Raw genomic sequence first — 18378 nt, forward strand, 5'->3', positions numbered from 1 at the left:
ACAGGTCCGGCAGCTAAATGGTATATAGAATTGCCAAGAACCTCTTTCGACAATTTCAGCTCCTTAGCCACGACTTTCCTAACCCATTTTCAATTACCTATCAGGTATGAAACAGGAACCGAGATACTGACCAACTTCAAACAGACGACAGCTACTCACATATCTGATCATATACATGAGTGGCGTCGCCGTCATAGGATGGTGAAAACATACGTTCCTGATCAGCTATTAGCCGAATGGTTTATAAAGTCATTACTTCCGGCTATAACGGAAGATGTGGCCAAGGGGGGGGTCGTAACACAGGAGCAAGTGATTGCTCGTGCTCAATATTTAGACTTGGTATATACTCAGTCTGGCACGCTCTACGACAAAATACCTGATGCCCCCAGACCTGAATTTTCAATTCCTCCCCCTCCTAAATCGAATATTGACTCTCATGCCGGAGATGGCGTGATTGGCACTGCAAGCGCAAAGTCGAAAATGGCTTCACCTCAGAAAGCCCGTAAGACTTCAGATCGAAATGCCCATGAAGAGATTCTTGCTTCGGAAGTAAATGCCATATCAGCAGATAAAGGCAAAGAAACCAATCAACCAGGAAGCAAGAAGAAGCAAAACAAAGGGAAGAAGAAGCAACAGGATGATCCGTCACCTGAAAAAAATTCTTCGAACTCTCCTGAGAAAGGGAAAAAGAAATGGCCCTGTATGATATGTGACGAAGATCACAAGACATCAGAGTGTCTGTACAAAGTTGAGCTCAAGAGATTCTTTAAAAGTCCAAAGAACCCAGCTGTGTTGACAGATCCATTTCCCAATCCAGGTCAAAATATGGTTGATAGTGGAAATGCTTCCCCGTCGCAAGTGCTGATGTTATCGATCTCCAAGCAGCAGAATGATGCTTTGATTTCGACAAGGAACAAAGATTACGGGAATCCGCAACTGTCAAACGAAAAAGGTAAAGATCAACCTAGTAGTTCGACAACAACTTCGACAGAAGTTGTCCCACCCATAATGCCAGAATTAACGATAAAACCACCTAAGGGTGTAGTACACAAGTCGACTTGTAATCCTCGTGCCAGAGCGGCGCAACATTATAACATAGTAGAAGATTTGGCTCAATCGCCATCCGCTATGTCGACTCTAGAAGCACTACAAAATTGTCCATCCCAAAGGCAGGCATTGTTATCGGCAATAGGGGGGGTTGATCCTAAGGATTCCAATCTTGTGTCCTTTGATCACAAAGGGTACGACCCTCAGTTACCAGCTCAACTAGCTTTCCTTATTCAAGTGAAGGCCCTCAACAAAACTGTTCATAGAACAATTATTGACGAGGGGGCATCTACATGTATTATGTCGATGAGCTGCTGGAAAATGCTAGGGTCACCAACCTTGTCGAGATCTTCGACAACACTAAAGGCTTTCGACGGTAGGACATATACCCCCTACGGTATCTTAAGTAACTTGAAAGTTGAACTAGGTGGAAAAACAGTAGAGATTGATGTTGAAGTCATAGATGGGAATCTGGATTACAACATACTACTGGGAAGACCATGGATTTATGCCATGGCAGCTGTCGTGTCGACTTATTTTAGGAAGATCGCATTCCCGTTTGAAGGAGGGATTACGGTCGTCGACCAACAGAACTTCCTCCTTAATGGTTCACAAGTTACGGGAAGCATTCCCATGATCCATGAAAGCGACCATTCATTTCAAGATATAGGAGTAGGCCTGTTGAAAGACCCCACGATGATGGGGACTTTCTCGCTACCAAATCATATGTACATAGGAAATGTACCATTGGTGGCTACCTGCAACATGATATCTTCCACGAAGGTCGCAAAAGACAAAGTCATCATGGATCGGGCAATGGTCTTGCACCCGAGCCCAATCGAAATATTGTAGCAATCAATGTTTCAGGCATGGGAGGCGAGCCCAAATCAATGCTCGTGAAGCGTTTGGGTAGATAGGTCAGGAGAATGTGGTACCCCTTTGGATCCTTGGTCACGAGTGCATGCAAGTGACGAAGGAATCCTGCAATCAATGTGGATTGAGGGGGCACCATGGGATGATAACCACCATCGTTCCCTTCCTAAGGAAGATACTCAAGGCGACCTGTATCACCCCTCAGTATTTGAATTCCTAACGAATACTGTAAATACGGTGGACTCCGAGAGAAACCTATCCAATATAGAAGAAACTATAGCCATAAATATCTCGACCAAAACAGACATTGTAGAGAATATTTATGTCAGCAAAGGTTGTTCCCCTTCAGAACAAGAAATATATAAAGCTCTTTTCCGCGAATTTAGAGATGTCTTTGCTTGGTCATATGATGAAATGCCAGGCATCGACTCGAGTATCGTTGAACATGAAATTAAGATGTATCCTGATGTCAAACCAGTAAGACAACGGCTTCGGCAGGTACACCCCAAGAAGGCCGCTGCCATTAAAGCAGAAGTTGAGAAGCTTCTCCATGCTGGTTTCATCTACCCGGTTCCTCTAACCGATTGGGTATCGAATATTGTCCCTGTTATGAAAAAACAAGGAACAATACGAGTGTGCGTCGATTATAGGGATGTAAATCAAGCTTGTCCAAAGGACAACTACCCTACACCCTTCATCGACCAGATAATTGATGAATGCGCCGGATGTGAAATCTTTTCGTTTATGGACGGATTTTCCGGGTATAATCAAATTAATATCCGCCCACAGGACCAGTCAAAGACTGCATTTATTTGTCCGTGGGGCACCTTCACTTATCGAAAATTACCCTTTGGTTTAAAGAACGCAGGAGCGATGTTTCAGAGAGCAATGAATTATGCTTTCCATGACACCAAGAACATCGTTCAACCTTATCTTGACGATCTTCTGGCTCATTCGCAAAAGCGGACTGATCATCCACAGCATTTAAGAGCGATATTTCTACGTTGCCGACACTACAAGATAAGACTCAATCCGCACAAATGTGTGTTTTGCATCGGCTCTGGTCGTTTACTTGGCTTTATAGTCTCCAAGGATGGAATTCGTCTCGACCCTTGCAAGGTGCAGGCAATCATTAATTTGCCTCCACCTTCGAACTTGCTTCAGATTCAGAAACTCCAAGGGAAAGCAAACTTTCTGAGGAGGTTCATTCCAAATTACGCAGAACTTGCTAAAGGTTATACCCGTCTCCTGAAAAAGGATGTACCTTTCGTCTGGGACCAGGTTGCACAAGCTTCCTTTGATGCTTTGAAAGAAGCGCTAGTAAAAGCATCATTAATGTACGCCCCGGACTATCAAAGAGACTTCAACCTGTATCTGGCTGCAGTAGATACGACCATTGCAATGGTTTTAGTTCAAGAAGTCGACGGAATTGAACACCCTATATATTATTTAAGTAAAAACTTAAATGGTACAGAAAGTAAATATTCTCATGTTGAAAAGCTAGCACTTGCTGCTGTTCAAGCGATACAAAGATTTCGGCATTATGTCCTCTTCAGGAAGACCACCGTATTGTCAGATTGCAACCCCATGACTTATATACTGTCGCGACAGTTGCTTGGGGGCAAATATTCAAAGTGGATAGCTATCCTTCAAGAGTTTGATCTGGAATTTGTGAAATCCAAATCAAAGAAAGCTTTAGTTTTCGCAGAATTATTATGCGATCTCCCATCATCATCCAACGATGAAACATCCAAAGAATCGATCGTGGACGAAAGTTTGTTTCTGATATCAGCAAGTGATGAGTGGTATGGAGGTATAATAGTTTATCTCCAAACCCAAAAGTTTCGGCCAGACACCTCTCACTCAGAACAAAAACGCATTCGATACCAAGCAAAAGACTACATGATCGTCGGTGATACGCTTTACCGTCGTGGTGTCGATACGGTCCTGAGAAGGTGCCTAACCCATGAGGAGGCCGAAAAAGCCCTGAATGAATGTCATTCAGGCACCTGTGGGGGGCATCAATCTGGATATGCTACAGCACAAAGAATCTTACGAGCAGGATACTTCTGGCCAACCATGTTCAAAGATTGCATAACCGCAGTTAGAAGTTGCCATGCATGTCAGATTTTTGATAGCAAAACCAGAAGACCCCCCGCTCCTTTACATCCAATAATAGATGTGGGGCCTTTCGCCAAATGGGGCATCGATTTCATGCAATGTAACCCCACCTCGACCGGGGGGCATGGGTATATTATAGTCGCAGTTGACTATTTTAATCATGAAACACTGGTGAAACAACAGCCCTATTCTTTTTTAATCATGTAGTCGCTAGACTCGGCGTACCACAGGCCATAGTAACAGATCATGGATCGCATTTTCGCAATCACATGATGGTTGAATTAACTGCCAAACTAGGATTGTCTCACGACAGCTCTACTCCGTACTATCCGCAAGCTAACGGACAAGTTGAAGCGATCAACAAGGTCCTGAAGCACATGCTGCAAAGGATGGTGGGGGTTCACAAAAGAAGATGGCATTTGATCCTGTACTCGGCTTTGTGGGCCTACCGAACGTCGGTAAGGAATGCCACTGGGTTCACACTGTTCCAACTGGTATATGGCCTAGAAGCAATAATACCGATCCAGTGTGAAATTTCGTCCCTTAAACTTGCAATTGATCTCCTCCCCGGAACCTCGGAAGAAGAAGCTCGTTTTTGGGAATTAATCCAGTTGGATGAAACCCGTCGTGATGCCGCCTTGGCCAACGAAGCCCACAAGAAACGAGTCAAAGCGCAGTTCGACAAAAATGTCAAACCCCGTGTCTTCTCGGAAGGTGATTTGGTCTTGCTTTATGACCAAGAATCCGATAAATTGGGAGCTGGGAAATTCAAGTCCTTATGGATGGGCCCTTATATTGTTAAAAGTGTGTTAGCAAAAGGTGCCTACGAGTTGGTAGATTATGACGGAGTTCCACTGGCGCAACCCCGTAACGGGTTGTACCTTAAACGTTACTATGCCTAATAGTAACCTGTATGCTTTTGTTACATTTTTGTTTTCGCTAAAGCGTTTGTTCCGGTTTAAGCAATCCGCTTTTTACACTTATTGCAGATGTCAAATCCATTGGAACCGTGGGTTGGATATGCTGACGGAGCGAGTCGTAGTTCGAGGAACCTATCCTCTGCAGCATGGGCCATTTTTTACCCAAGCGGCGAGTTAGTGAGTTTCAGGGGAGTATGTATTGGTCAATCAAAAAATAATATCGCTGAGTATAGTGCGTTGATAGAGCTCCTCTCTGATGCCATCACCCATGGCATACGCCGGCTAGTCGTCAGGCTAGACTCACAGCTCGTGGTACTACAGCTCAATGGTACCTACTCTGTCCGAAATCCAGCTATTTATCGCAAGTTCCTAAGAGTTAAAATCTTGGAAAGACAGTTTGGATTTATCCAATATCAACACATTTCCAGAAACTTAAACACATTAACCGACTCATTAGCAAACTATGTGTTAGATAGACATTTGCAAAGTTGATAAAAAGAGAAGCATCATCGATGTTTCATACATGGATCACATAAAAACTGGAATAAACCCCGAAAATCAAAAATATATATAACTGTTTACAGTTTACATATAATGTTCTGTAATCAAGACAAAATCGGTCATACGACCCCAAAACTCAAAAATGGTTGGGGGGCACCCTAGCCTAGTGATGCTCATGATAACATGCCACAGCCTGTGCGATCATGCGCAGAAGATGAGACCATCATCTAGGAACACCAGCAGTATGTCGCTGCAATCGTAGAGGCAACTCATCGATCCGTACATCCGGAATCCCAAGGGTAAGACCCTCGACCTGTTCCTGCACAGCTGCAAGAGTCTCGGCCAAGTCAAGGTCACGGAGAATAGCTCTCCCAGGAGCCTCCCCTGCTGGGGCAGCGGCAGGAACTCTCGGACGGACTGCTGGACGGACGGGACCAACATCTGCATGCACACATGAGTTTGATTAGAGTCTTGATAGAGTAAAGCACAAGGACATTATAAATAAAAAATAGTAAACAGTGATAAGGTCAAAATATTTACCAAGATCACCCCACTGCTCGCCATCCGGTAGTACCAAATCCGGATCACCTCGGAAATCCATGCCAATATATGGATACTCAGAAAAAGCCATATCCTACCGCTCGAACCACCTAAAGAAGGCATCAGTAAAAGTAATCTGAGATTGACCTGCATGTCTAGCCATGTGGTCGACCCACCTCTGCATGCGTGGCTTAGTAGGAGATGGCAAGTCGAGAACAATGTACTGAGGTTGCATCAGGGGTATCTTCTCCAAAGCGAAGGCAGTCAAAACTGAACCGAAGCCAAAATTCTTCAGTTTCCCGTCCTTTACTTTGGTCAATTGGTTTTTCATCTGAACCAGTACTGCATCACACCAGTTAAAAACTTTCGGCTGAAGGCACTCCGGGGCGTGCTGCACATAAGACCTGTTGGCAACATGAGGGGATGCGCTGCCAGCCATCCTACAAATCGTGTACAGAATAGACTTGAGAGACCTGTCAGTGATATCACGGATAGAAACCTTGCCGTCTCTGCTCGGCTGGGATCCCTCCCTACAATACTGACGGATATAATCTTTCACGGAATCGCTCCCTCGGGCCGAACCGGACAAGGAAATGGGGGCACCCCGCCTTGACAACCCAGTCAAGAAGTAAATGTCCACTATGGTCAAAGGGATGGACTTGCCCCTAATCTGGAACACTTGGTTAACAGGATCCCAAGCATCAAGCAAGTACTGCAGTAAACGTATCTGTGCCCTCATGCTAGATATGCGGAAGAATTTTAGCAAGCCACAGTTTTGCAACGCGCTCATGGTAACAGGATCATGGGGGGCAATCATGTCCTCCTCTTCATGCTCTCGTTCTTGCCACGTAAGAGTCATTCTGCTCCAATAAACTCTGCAAAACAAACAAGAGGAGGAGTAAGATCCTTGACTCGGTAAAGAAAATGGCAAAATTCTCATGAAAAAGTATGCAACCAAAAAGTTTTTTGCGCCCAACGCAGGTGGGGAAGGGTCTCACCTGCGTTGGGAGACAAACTGCCTTTGAAAATGAAAACCCCCAACGCAAGTTTCGATATGGGGCACCTGCGCTGATGGCAGAGCGCCCTAGAGAAACCCCAGGGGCTCATGGGGGCAGGAAAACAAGCATAAAACTGAGAAATAAGACCATGAAAAGATAGAGCTAGGGTTTAGCTCCTACCTGGTGGAAATGGTGCTGAAAATCGTCCACAGAATCTCCTGAAATTAGCTGGTGAAAAATCGAGAGGAAGAGGCACCTCCAAAGCTCCAACAAACCAAATGCACATGAAATGGTAAAATGAGAGGTAAAAACATCTTTTAATTTCTTTTTACGTAGTTCAAAGTGAAATATTAGTATTTTTACTTCATGTTATCCGTTTCTAACAAGTTTGTTGCAGCAATTGATGAAACAGTACTATCTCTGGAAAAGAAAAACTAGTCATGGTAAAATATGAATTTGACCTTATCAAACGAGCAGTTTTGGCATAGTTCATGCTCGTTAAAAAATAAACGCAAAACCGAGCAGTTTTAACGCGGACTTCATGCTCGTTAAAAAATAAACATAAGCATGTGAGCAAGCTTCCCCCAGAGTTCAAGCTCATCCAAAAAAAATGAACCGGTAAATAACCATTTGAGACCGTAAATTCATCAGCCATAAAAGCCTTGGTCGTGTTTGTGCACCGTCACCTCCACTTTTCATTTGGCCGATCATTCACATCCACTTGATTGTTTACCTATTTTGAGGAACAGCTGCGAAGAGTGATTTCACTTAGCCATCCTTGTAATACTGCCGTGATTGGAAAATTCCAACCTGTACCTGGAATCTGCTGCTATCCCTGTTTATCACTCGTTCCTCAAAATACGAGTCTTCTTTGAGCTCTTTTCACTGACTCGTAAAATATGAAAAGTTTGCCGAGTTTTTGCCTTCCAGCTCGTTAAAAGGACCGGAAGAGCTATCCCTCCTCTAGATTTTAATCTTTTTGGACCTGAGGGATTATTGCACAAAAAGATCGAGCGCTTGTCTAGTTCGGCTCGATAAAGATATCGAACATTCATCCCTTCTGTATTGTTTTATACTTTTTCGGACTTAAGGGATTAGATGACGAAAAAGGACCCCTGGAGTCCACTTTATGTACCCTTTTCAGACTCTCTAAAGATGAAAAGGACCGAGTTGTCTTTGTTGCTGGGCTCGTTAAAATATTAGAGAGCGACAAACTTGTCTTTAAACGAGAACGAGTTTCCCTATCGTTAAGCTTGTTAAAACATAGCGATGGGCTTGCCCGATGGGCAGGTTATAGAACAAGCATATGTTATCCTCCTCAAGCTTGACAAAAATAAAGAGGTACTGGTCAGAAATGACTGGGGAAAATTTGGGAAGAACCTCAAAGCTTAATGGTAGCAAGTCGCTCTTGAACATGACACTTTTGCCTCCGTAAATATCGGGTTGGGTTATTATCATTCACCGGTACCTTCACCATGGTCTCGCCGTACCATCCATACATGGGGTAATGCTACCGATCCATCACATCAGTGTCGTTATATGTTCAATAGATGTCATTCAGAAAGTGTCAACCGGGTCCCATCCACTACCATACATCATCTTTTATCCTTCCATGACCGCCACCCTGAATCATATTTCACAGATCGTTTTCACCATCATCACTAGCTCCGTTCCGTGTCACTGATGTGGGATTCATTAAGGCCCTCCTTTGACGGATCACTTCTTGTTGACATCAGCTCATTATCCAAGAAGTTGATCTAGGAACACCCCCTCAGTACTTTGAAGCTTGCATGCCTCAATGGCAAGTTTCTCACTTCCGGCGATAGGTATACGTTAATGACCTTCGACCGGGAGACTTTGCATGGTGTTCGACGTCAGATCCTATATTCACGCCACGTGAATTGTGCTGCAGTACCTTGAGGGTCATCATCATTATCGGTGATTCCTCTCGTGCTTGTTAACAGTTTACATTATTGACTGGTAATCAAGCGATGTATTTCCATGTTCGACTTCAAGAAATTCTCACATGGATCGACTTGTACTAGAGTGAAGATCGGACAAGTTTGAAGACCCCGGATCTAGTTTCATCCATCCGGGCTGCGATATATATTCAGGAGATAAAAACATAGACGTGCAGCAGATGATCATCCTACTAAAAGGATGATAATTAAAAGCAGAGAATTATCAGTCTATTATCAGACGATCGTCTGTTTATGTACAACAAATGTATTTATAAAGCTGAGCATGGGAAATGCCCGCATCAGCTAGATCATGAAAAGAAAGTATGAAAAGATAATGTATTGTATTTTATTTTGTTACAGGTCACCTCCCGACGATTGAATGAACTTCAGATCCTCCTAATAAAGCATTTCACCCGATAAACGACCTCATACTTTAGGGGGCAACTGTTATAGACATTTTTGTGCCTTACAGCATGGAGCATGAAATGTCAATAATCTGAGGGATCCAAAGTCCCTAAACATGTTGTTCTTACCCTTAGAGGAACAAGGTCAGCAAACCACAGCACTGCAAATCAATTCTCCACTGAAAAACACTCAAAAACAGGTCAATTTTGGATCAAAGCAGCTGCTCCACTAAGCATCTGCGCTGAATGACAAAAGCTCCATGGTGTACCTGCGCTGCATAGCAAGTGCAACAAAGGCTACCTGCGCTGGGCGTACTTTGACATGTGGAGGAATCTTTTCTCAATGTGCCAGTGCCCAGGAAGCTTCCAAAATGACACTTGGATCAGAAGATTCGCCTAATGATGAGTAAAGAGCTTCTAAAACTCCAAGTGGAAGGTAGAAACTCCAAGTGGACTCAAGGACTGAAGAACAACTGGAGTTGAAGAGGACAACAAGTCACACATCAAGCCGACTTATCTTCACTCCAAAACTCTATATAAGGATCTCATCCCATGGGATCTGGAGGCCGGAATTTTGTGCAAAGAATTGCTGTTGGTTTACAGTTGTGAGTATTGGGCGATTGCTTGAGGGAGGTGAAGAGGAGATTTCTTTCCGTCGGGAAGGTGATGCTGGATTGGACCTCTCACGGTTGTATCACCGCCTGAACCTTACTTCCTTATATTAATAAAGCATTTGAGGTTCTTCTATTCGCATGTTTTTCGATGGTGTATTGTTTTACTTGCGTATTTGATTTATGCTAATCCTTGAATCAATTATGAATGCATGCTTCTTGTAGTTTCCTTTTCTTGTCTTGTTCGCAGGATCTCGTGTAGCTGGGCCCGTGAGAAGACTTGGAGCTGGGAGCGAGCGGCAAATAGAGGAGATTGGATCGACCATTTGCACAAGACATCGGTAAGTGGATCTCTTCCTTTCATCTCTTGCATGTCATAAAGAAGTAACTTTAGATAGCTTTGCTTTAGCTGTTGCTAAGGAACTATCACCCTTAGAGTGGGATAGGGTCATTCCGTGTTGGATACTTTTCCCCACAACAGGAGGGGAAATTCTTATTCTTGCTTTAGATTCCTTCGGGAAGATTACTAGTGTGGAATTGGGTTCACCTAATATGAAAAAATAAATTGCTTGGATGTGTATTTGAAGACTCAGTGAAGAACTAAGATTCTATTATGGGAATTATTGGAATTTTGGTATGTGGGGAGGAGCCTCAATCGAAGAAAATCTAAAAACTTGGTGCACAAAGTTGTCTATTAAAAGATAAACCCTCTTCCTTTCTTAGTGGCATGGAAAGTTAGGTTTTCTTGAAATGCTCAATATTTTTATGAGAGGTGCATATCTACCTTCAACATGTAGTTCAAAGTTTGTTGATCCTTGATCTTAGTCATGCAGCTATTATAAAATTTTCCATAATATTACTGTTTCTTGATTTTCTTTGATATAATTCTTTTACCTGTCACCAAAGCTTCTAGTCCCTAACACTTACTTTCCAACATTTATATTCTTCCTCTATTGCTATGTGACAAATGTTGATTTTGTAGCTTAGAATCAATACCATATTAAAGTTTCACATGCACATATGTAGAACACTTGTAATGAGAGGAGGGACATTTGATATAGTATTCAATGTTTAATTATTAATACACAATGATATATCCATGAGAGAGAGATGTAAGGTAGACCAGTGCCACTGGACAATGCAGCCATAAAGAAAATAAATGTGAATTAAATGCTTAAATCACTTCATAAATGCTTATAACTCAAAAGTACTCAATATCTTCCAGTGCAGTTTTGGTAGGTCATGTTGGTGGTTGGTACTAGACTTACATTTTGTGTTTCTTCAAGGACAACTTCATTAGTGTGAAAATATTCTTGGTGACTCGGGTTCCTTGTTTTTATCTCACTTCTTAGTTAGGGCTTTGACCTCCTAGATGCTAATTGTGTAGCTTGGCATCATTTCCATATCAAAATTTCACTTGTACATATGCAGAACACTTGTAGAGAGAGGAGAGACATATGATGTATTATTCAAAGTGTGTAATTTATCCATACAGAATGATATATAGGTGAGAGAGAGATGTATGGTAGAGAAGCAACACTACATAATGCATCCATGAAGAAAGGACATATGAGGATTTATGAGAGCCTAAGATTCTAAGCCCATACCAAGTATGGTATAATTCTTTTAAGGGACCATTACATATCCTGGTACTTATTGGATTAATACCATGATTTAAGCATGCCTAGAGGTTATAATGAGGGATATTGACCTGCAAGCCATCTTACCTTCAACTATATTAACTATGCCACCTCAATTCATTGAGTAGCAGATAAATTGGAGTTACCATAACCTTTACCTTGGGAGATTCTAAGTTGAAGTTTGGGTTGGTATGCTCTTAGTGTTCAATTCTAGACACATTTGTTAGTTTTTGTTGCGCACAAAGAAAATAAGATGGAAATAAATTAATTATTGTACTCATGGTTGGCTTCGTTTATATGCAAACATCAGTTTGTAAACAGTCTTTGTGGCCTCCAATTTCACTTCCTGCATACTTACAAGGTGCCACCTTGCTAGGTATAAGGTGCTATTACAGAAATATTTATTTTACTATAATTTTGTTTCATGTAATGATTAGTTATGCCAAGTACAGTCAACCAAATGATGTTGTTGTATTGTCACTACAAAAACCTAACATTAAAGGTGTTGATATGAAAATATTTCTTTTACCATAATTCTTGTGTATGTAATGATTGTTGATGCCAGGAACATTGAACAAAATGATGTTGTTGTATGTGATATGTTTTTGAGTCAGCTTCGTTGTATTGTCACTCCATAAATCTAACGCCAAATTCTTGGTCCAAGGACCTAAATGCTCTACAAGTTTTAGGCCAACCCTTGATTGAAGGGCATGTACATACTACATTCTATGCATCCAAGATTTACTTCACCTAGGAATAAAAATGTTTTTGACAATCTATTTATTCCATTACCTACCCAATTGTATGTGAGGTCCCTAAGGCTTCACAACAATTGTACCATTTATGGCTGACAATAACAATTCAAGCCGAGCCAAAATAAACAGAGTATTCTCCTTATGTTATCAAAAATGTAAGTGTATGTTTTTAGGTGCCTCCCTGTGTGTAGAATAGACCTCCTTGGGGCTAATCAGGTCTGAAGTTTGGTTTCTTTGGAATCTCTTTCTATACCTTTAAGTTTCCTCTTTATGTTTAACAAGAAAAGTAGAAAATGTTGTAAGACTATGAGTCACCACAAATCAACTTTCTTGTTTAATATTTTCCTATAATTGAAAGGAACTGTACTGCTTATCTAGCAATTAATGAGTCACTTTTGTGGAATTGTTGATGGTGTTGGACCCACCAACATGTAAGGGGATATCCTTGATAAGAAGTCTGAATTGGCCTCAGACCATTTGGTGTAGGAGTCCCAGCAGTGAGTTGTATGGTAATGCCTTGACCACGATTTCACACAGAGGAAAGTAAGATAACTTTGTTAGTAGTAAGGGTGTGATAGTTGCGGTAAGCCAAGGAAGGTGCATGAGAGGTTCTAACACACTCGGGGTGAGCTGATTTCGCCCCTTGGAAACCTATAATAGTACATGGCTTGGAAGGGAACACACGAGCAAAGGTGCATCACAAGCTAGAAAGCAATCCAAAGTGATGGTCAAACCAAAAACACATTTTAGAAAGATTCATACATACCTATACAGAATAGTCCATACATGCATGCATAAGAAAACAAATACATATATCATTTAGAGTAAACTAGATAGCATAGAATACAATACAACATATGCATGAAACATGATGGCTCTGTTATATTAAGTGTAAGTTCCAGTCATACAATACATCCATGTACAACCACTAGTTCCAATAGTGGAACATTACAGCCACAACCGCCTGCTCCTCCAAAGAGATGTACTAGCTCTGCGTAGTGGAGAAGCCAAGGCTCGTTACAATACTGTCCAAGATTTCTCTAAGATACTCCTATCGAAGCTTGGCAGACCAAAAGCCTTTACAATGAGTTTTATAGTTCTATTTATAGCAAAGGGTGGGGTGACTCTTAACATTCCCCTTTGTGATAGTTCATCTACCCTCATGACTCTTCATCTACTCTATGATTGTTACATCCAACTATTGACACTTGAACTTCCACTCAACACGACGTTAGATTATAATGCACATGCTCTCATGTGAGACAAAATGGCTTGAGAAAGCCATGCAAGACATCACTGACACTCGGTCCGTTGTGGTGAGACCAACTCTTTAACATGCTTATGATGGTGAAGCTGGTGAGCTGATGCCAATCTTGGTCATCCGTGATGGCGTGCATGCACCCCATGGTGACATATTGCTGAAGCGAACTCTTATTTCCATTGCATCTAGGTGCATTGGTGTGGCCCCTTCATCCAACTCATCTGCTAGCATGCACATGGTCTTCTTGGTGCAACCAAATAGGCAACACACTGATGCATAGTGTCTCCGCAGATCTTCCTGTGTGTGTTGGTGGTCATGTGCATAAACCGTCAACTACATGCTCAGCTCTAGTCGGAATTTCTTCTTGTCTTCACCTTAGTGAGTGTACTGAATGGGTTGGATCACATGCATGCGCACAATGAAATGCATGCTGCTAAATCCCTTGCATGCGATCAACAACATTGCTCACCGTGTCTGCTCTGTTTCAGCTACTAGGATGGATCTATAACTTGTACAGGAGCAGTTTCATCTGTGAGTGCATGTTGCGCCTCCTACTGTTCCTGTTCCTAGTGCAACTCATTCGCTTGTCTCTGCAACTTATGTTCTTACTTGAGTTGCTGCTTTAGCACATGCAACTCCTTCTTTATTTCATTCTTTTTCTTCACGCAATCACGTCATCACCTCATAGCCTGAGTCTCCAAAGTTTATTTCATCATCAGTGGATCTGCTTGAGCTTTCAACTTTGTTCTGCCTCCGCGTTGTCAACAACATTCCTCTTGCATTCGTTGCATCTGGTATGCTTCCTTCAGCTATTTTTCATGATGTTTCTCGTTGTGATGTTGTTGTCGTCATACCTTGATGTCCTTGTCTATGAACAACTTGATGTCTTTGTGAGTAGGAAAGCTCATAGACACTTGATTGACTGCATCCCCAAGTGTGCTCTGAATGGTGTCTTTGACTCTACTCTCTAAGAAACCATTGTACATGTGCTATTGAGAGGTAAATGAACACCTGTGATACCTAGAGACATGGAAACACTCATGGAAAGCAATCTTTCACTCGAAAACCAAAATGAATTTGAGAACTAACTTGCAACATACCTGTGTGACTGATCATGAAGGTTGCACAATTTTGTCGGGAGGTCGAGGGACTGACTGCCAAGACTGCGCGAGGCACAGTCTGGGCTACTAGAAGGCTGACTGACTACAGGAACTACGTAATGCATAGTCCAGTTTCGCTGCTGACTGCTGGAATTGTGAAATGCGCAATCTCAGCTAGAAATGACTACAGGCTTAATGACTGCATTACACAATTTTCTGGGCCAACAATCACTCTTCATCATAAATGTGCAAAATAGTCCTCGAGGACAGTGCCTGGGAAGAAATTCACATTTCTGGAGAGGAAGACAGAGCCTTGCTTCCCTAGTTTGCGCAATGTTGTCTCAGTGAAGGCAGATTCTGGGCCAAGGTTGGCCAAACTCGCTGACGGGCAACTGAAAGAAAATATGACAATGAATGCATGGCGAAACTAAGTGAAAGAAGAAGTGATTGACAGTGCATGCAAACATTGAATGAAATATTCAGTAAAAAAATCAACATGCATGTGGGAGAAGCGAGTCGCCGAATTGACAATTGTTCGTGCAAAATAGTTTCATGCATGTGAAAATTGAAACGGTACTAGTACAAGCTAGTATGTATCAAAATGACAGCAAGATCTCATTAAAATCAAGAAGATAATGTTCACATGAAGCAAAACACAAAGAGCGCCAGAAATACAACACAAGACATGGAAAGTGGGCTTACCCCAAAACCACTAAGTTGAATGTGCCGATAGCTCCTAGATGTGATGTGGGATTTCAAAGTTGCAAGATTGATGTGAGGAATGACATATGTAGCATCTGGTTGATAAAATCGAGGTTGTGACACACATGCCACAAATATATGGAAAGCGACACATGGTGGGAGGTTTCTGAAATGATCCTTGCATGCAACCTCCAACTGCCAAAAATAGATCCCTGAAACAAGGGATGCCTTTGCATGCTACCTTGGGAGAAGCAACCCATGCATGAAATTCTGTTTTTCTCGGTCCTAGAGGGAATCAGTCAGATCATCTCCACATGTAAGAGACTGCTCAACTACTGGGAGAAAATGCACATTTCTGGCTGGGAGCTCGACTGGCTGCTTAGAATATTTGTGCAATTTCTGGGCAGAGTAGCTGACTGCTGCCCAAATTTGTGCAATTTCTGGGCAAAGCGACTGACTGCTACCTAGATTTGCACAAATTCTGGGCTAAGTAGCCCAACTGGGAAGGATTGCACAATTTTCTGGGTGAAGCTTGAACAACAGAATTGCACAATTCCGGAGCCCAACAGGCTCCAGTTAGGATTGCATAATTTCTAGAGCGAAGGCTAGTTGGCCTCCATATTTGTGCAAATTCTTGAAGGAGTTGCTCAGCTTGTTGCTGGACCAAGTTCGGATGAACAAGCTGTGAAGGGAATGCATCACGCTTTGATCAAAAAGCTATCTTTCTACAAGAAAATCACTGGAGCTTGTGTACTTGACGAAGCAAGACATGCTGCTATGAATGTTGGTAGGGAGGCTCTAAAACAAAGCTAAGGAAAAATTTTGGAGGGTGGTTGTAGCCACTACAACAGGAACCTATTTTCATTGCTTTGTCATATGAAAAGGCATCCCATTGTATTATTTTCCATGCTTCCCATGCCTGATAGGATGCATGATTTCTTTATCCATCATAATAATTTACATTATAATTGACACATTTGTAATGCCCAGACACTGGTGTTGAAAGACTAGATTACCAAATAATTCTAGTTGTGTCAACTATGAGTCACCTAGACTATTCTGTACCTAGAATAATATGAGCCCACAAAGGAAATGAGGAATTTGGAGAGCTAACTCATTTGATTTCATTATCTGATGTGATTGAAGATGAACCAGTCTATGTCAATGCTAAACAATACCGTGGAATTTTGTAACGTCGACAATCTCGAGCCAAAGTGAAATTATAAAATAAGCTCATCAAAGTAAGGAAGGTAAGGAATAGTTGTGTTTATGATTATTTCTCAAATACCTAACATTTTTGTTCAAGATAGTGTTGCATTGGAACATTTTAGGGCCTCTCACTCTCAGTTTCTCCCCGGACCACTCCTAGGACCCCACACACACACACGTTCTAATAATCATATGTATGGAATTCTCCTCAGTTGGCATTGTTCCCTAGATTTTTTGGGGAAGGACCACTCCCTGGTGTCAGAATCCCTGCTCCTTTAAAACACTGGTTCAAATGCACTCTCCCTCATCCTCTTTTGGCTAGCCAAATTGTATTGATTTCATCTTTTGAAGTAATCATGTCAACATATTTGGTTATTGATATGCTGACATGTTTTCTGTCTTTTAATGTATTTTTTCTCATACTATGATGTCTTCTCTTTAGCCTTATCTCCATGAATCTTGGCATCATCATTAAATGTGAAGAGTAAGGGGATGTGGTGATTTCTTCCTCAATAAAATATCGCTGGAGACAAAAAGGGTTAATGCTGATAATGGGAAATTAACAGATAGACAACATGCACAGGTTGTTAGTTCATAAAGCACTGAATCTTTGCAGTCTAAAAATGGAAATATGAATCTTTAGAGGTATATGGTAATTTAGTGTTGTTAGGATAAGAAGTTGCATGCATGTCAGAATCAATACCTGATGAAACAGGTTACAATTATACTAAAGGGAATGAAGGGTATCTTTACCACCATGCTAGTTTACATTTTCATTTTTTGGGTTTCAGTCCTCTTTCGGATGGATGTGGTGAAGTAGAGAGTGGGCAAGGTAGAGGATATAACATAAAATGGGTTGAAGCAGATGACTATTGTGATCCAAAGAAAGTTTGACATGAGTTTTATTGGGCTCTCATTTTCTTCAGTATCATGTTTCATATAATTATAACACTAGAGTATGGGAGACATTTACTACAATTCAAGGAAAGTCAAACTTATGGTATTGGGAGGGGAGAAAATTGAACTAAATCTTGCATATTTACTTTTTTTTCCCAATGTTATCATATCAGAAAGTAACCCATTTTAGGTTTCTTTTCGGATTATGATGTTTGATGTAAAAATATCTTGGAAGCTTTGGTCATATCCTATGCATTTGAGAGCCTGATTATGGAAGCAACCAGATATAAGATCTGCTAGACTTAAGCATGTTTCTGATACAATGCTGACTATTAGTAGTACTATTATTTAGTGTTTCGATGTTTCTTCAATAAATTTACCTACACCATCTGGTATTTATAAGAGGGAAATCATTCTTGTCTTGTTATCGTTAGACAATTGATCATGTCATGATTTAAATTAGAAAGTATTTTATTTAGGAAAGTATGATTAACACTATGATGTTTGTACGGGTTGCTATATCCATATATTCTAAGACTACAGTGGCATACATAATTACCATAGTGAGTGGATGGTAATCAAAGAACTAGACATGCAACAAAAGAGTAGTTCTCTTTTTCAAAAACTATCTCATGGCATGATTAGTACAGTGAAGAATTAAGTATTTTGTGTATTGTCCATATATAAGCTTGACATAGCTACTATTTTGGGGAGTCAAAACACTTTCATGAATTTCATTAAACCATTCATTTTCTTCTTCCAGTTGTCCTCCTTTATACAACCCTTCAATCAGTGTAGTATAAGTTACAACATTAAATACTATACCTTTTCTAATAAT

General features: G+C 41.4%; 1 pseudogene; it reads left to right on the top strand.

Annotated features, from left to right (window-relative positions):
* Window positions 1-480: 480 nt before the first annotated feature.
* Window positions 481-17537, top strand: LOC149220223 (nuclear transcription factor Y subunit A-2-like; annotated as a pseudogene).
* Window positions 17538-18378: the final 841 nt, after the last annotated feature.

Source organism: Pinus tabuliformis, chromosome Q (assembly GCF_031772625.1).
Source record: "Pinus tabuliformis cultivar Carrire ecotype Pingquan chromosome Q, CPIR1, whole genome shotgun sequence".
NCBI lineage: Eukaryota > Viridiplantae > Streptophyta > Pinopsida > Pinales > Pinaceae > Pinus > Pinus tabuliformis.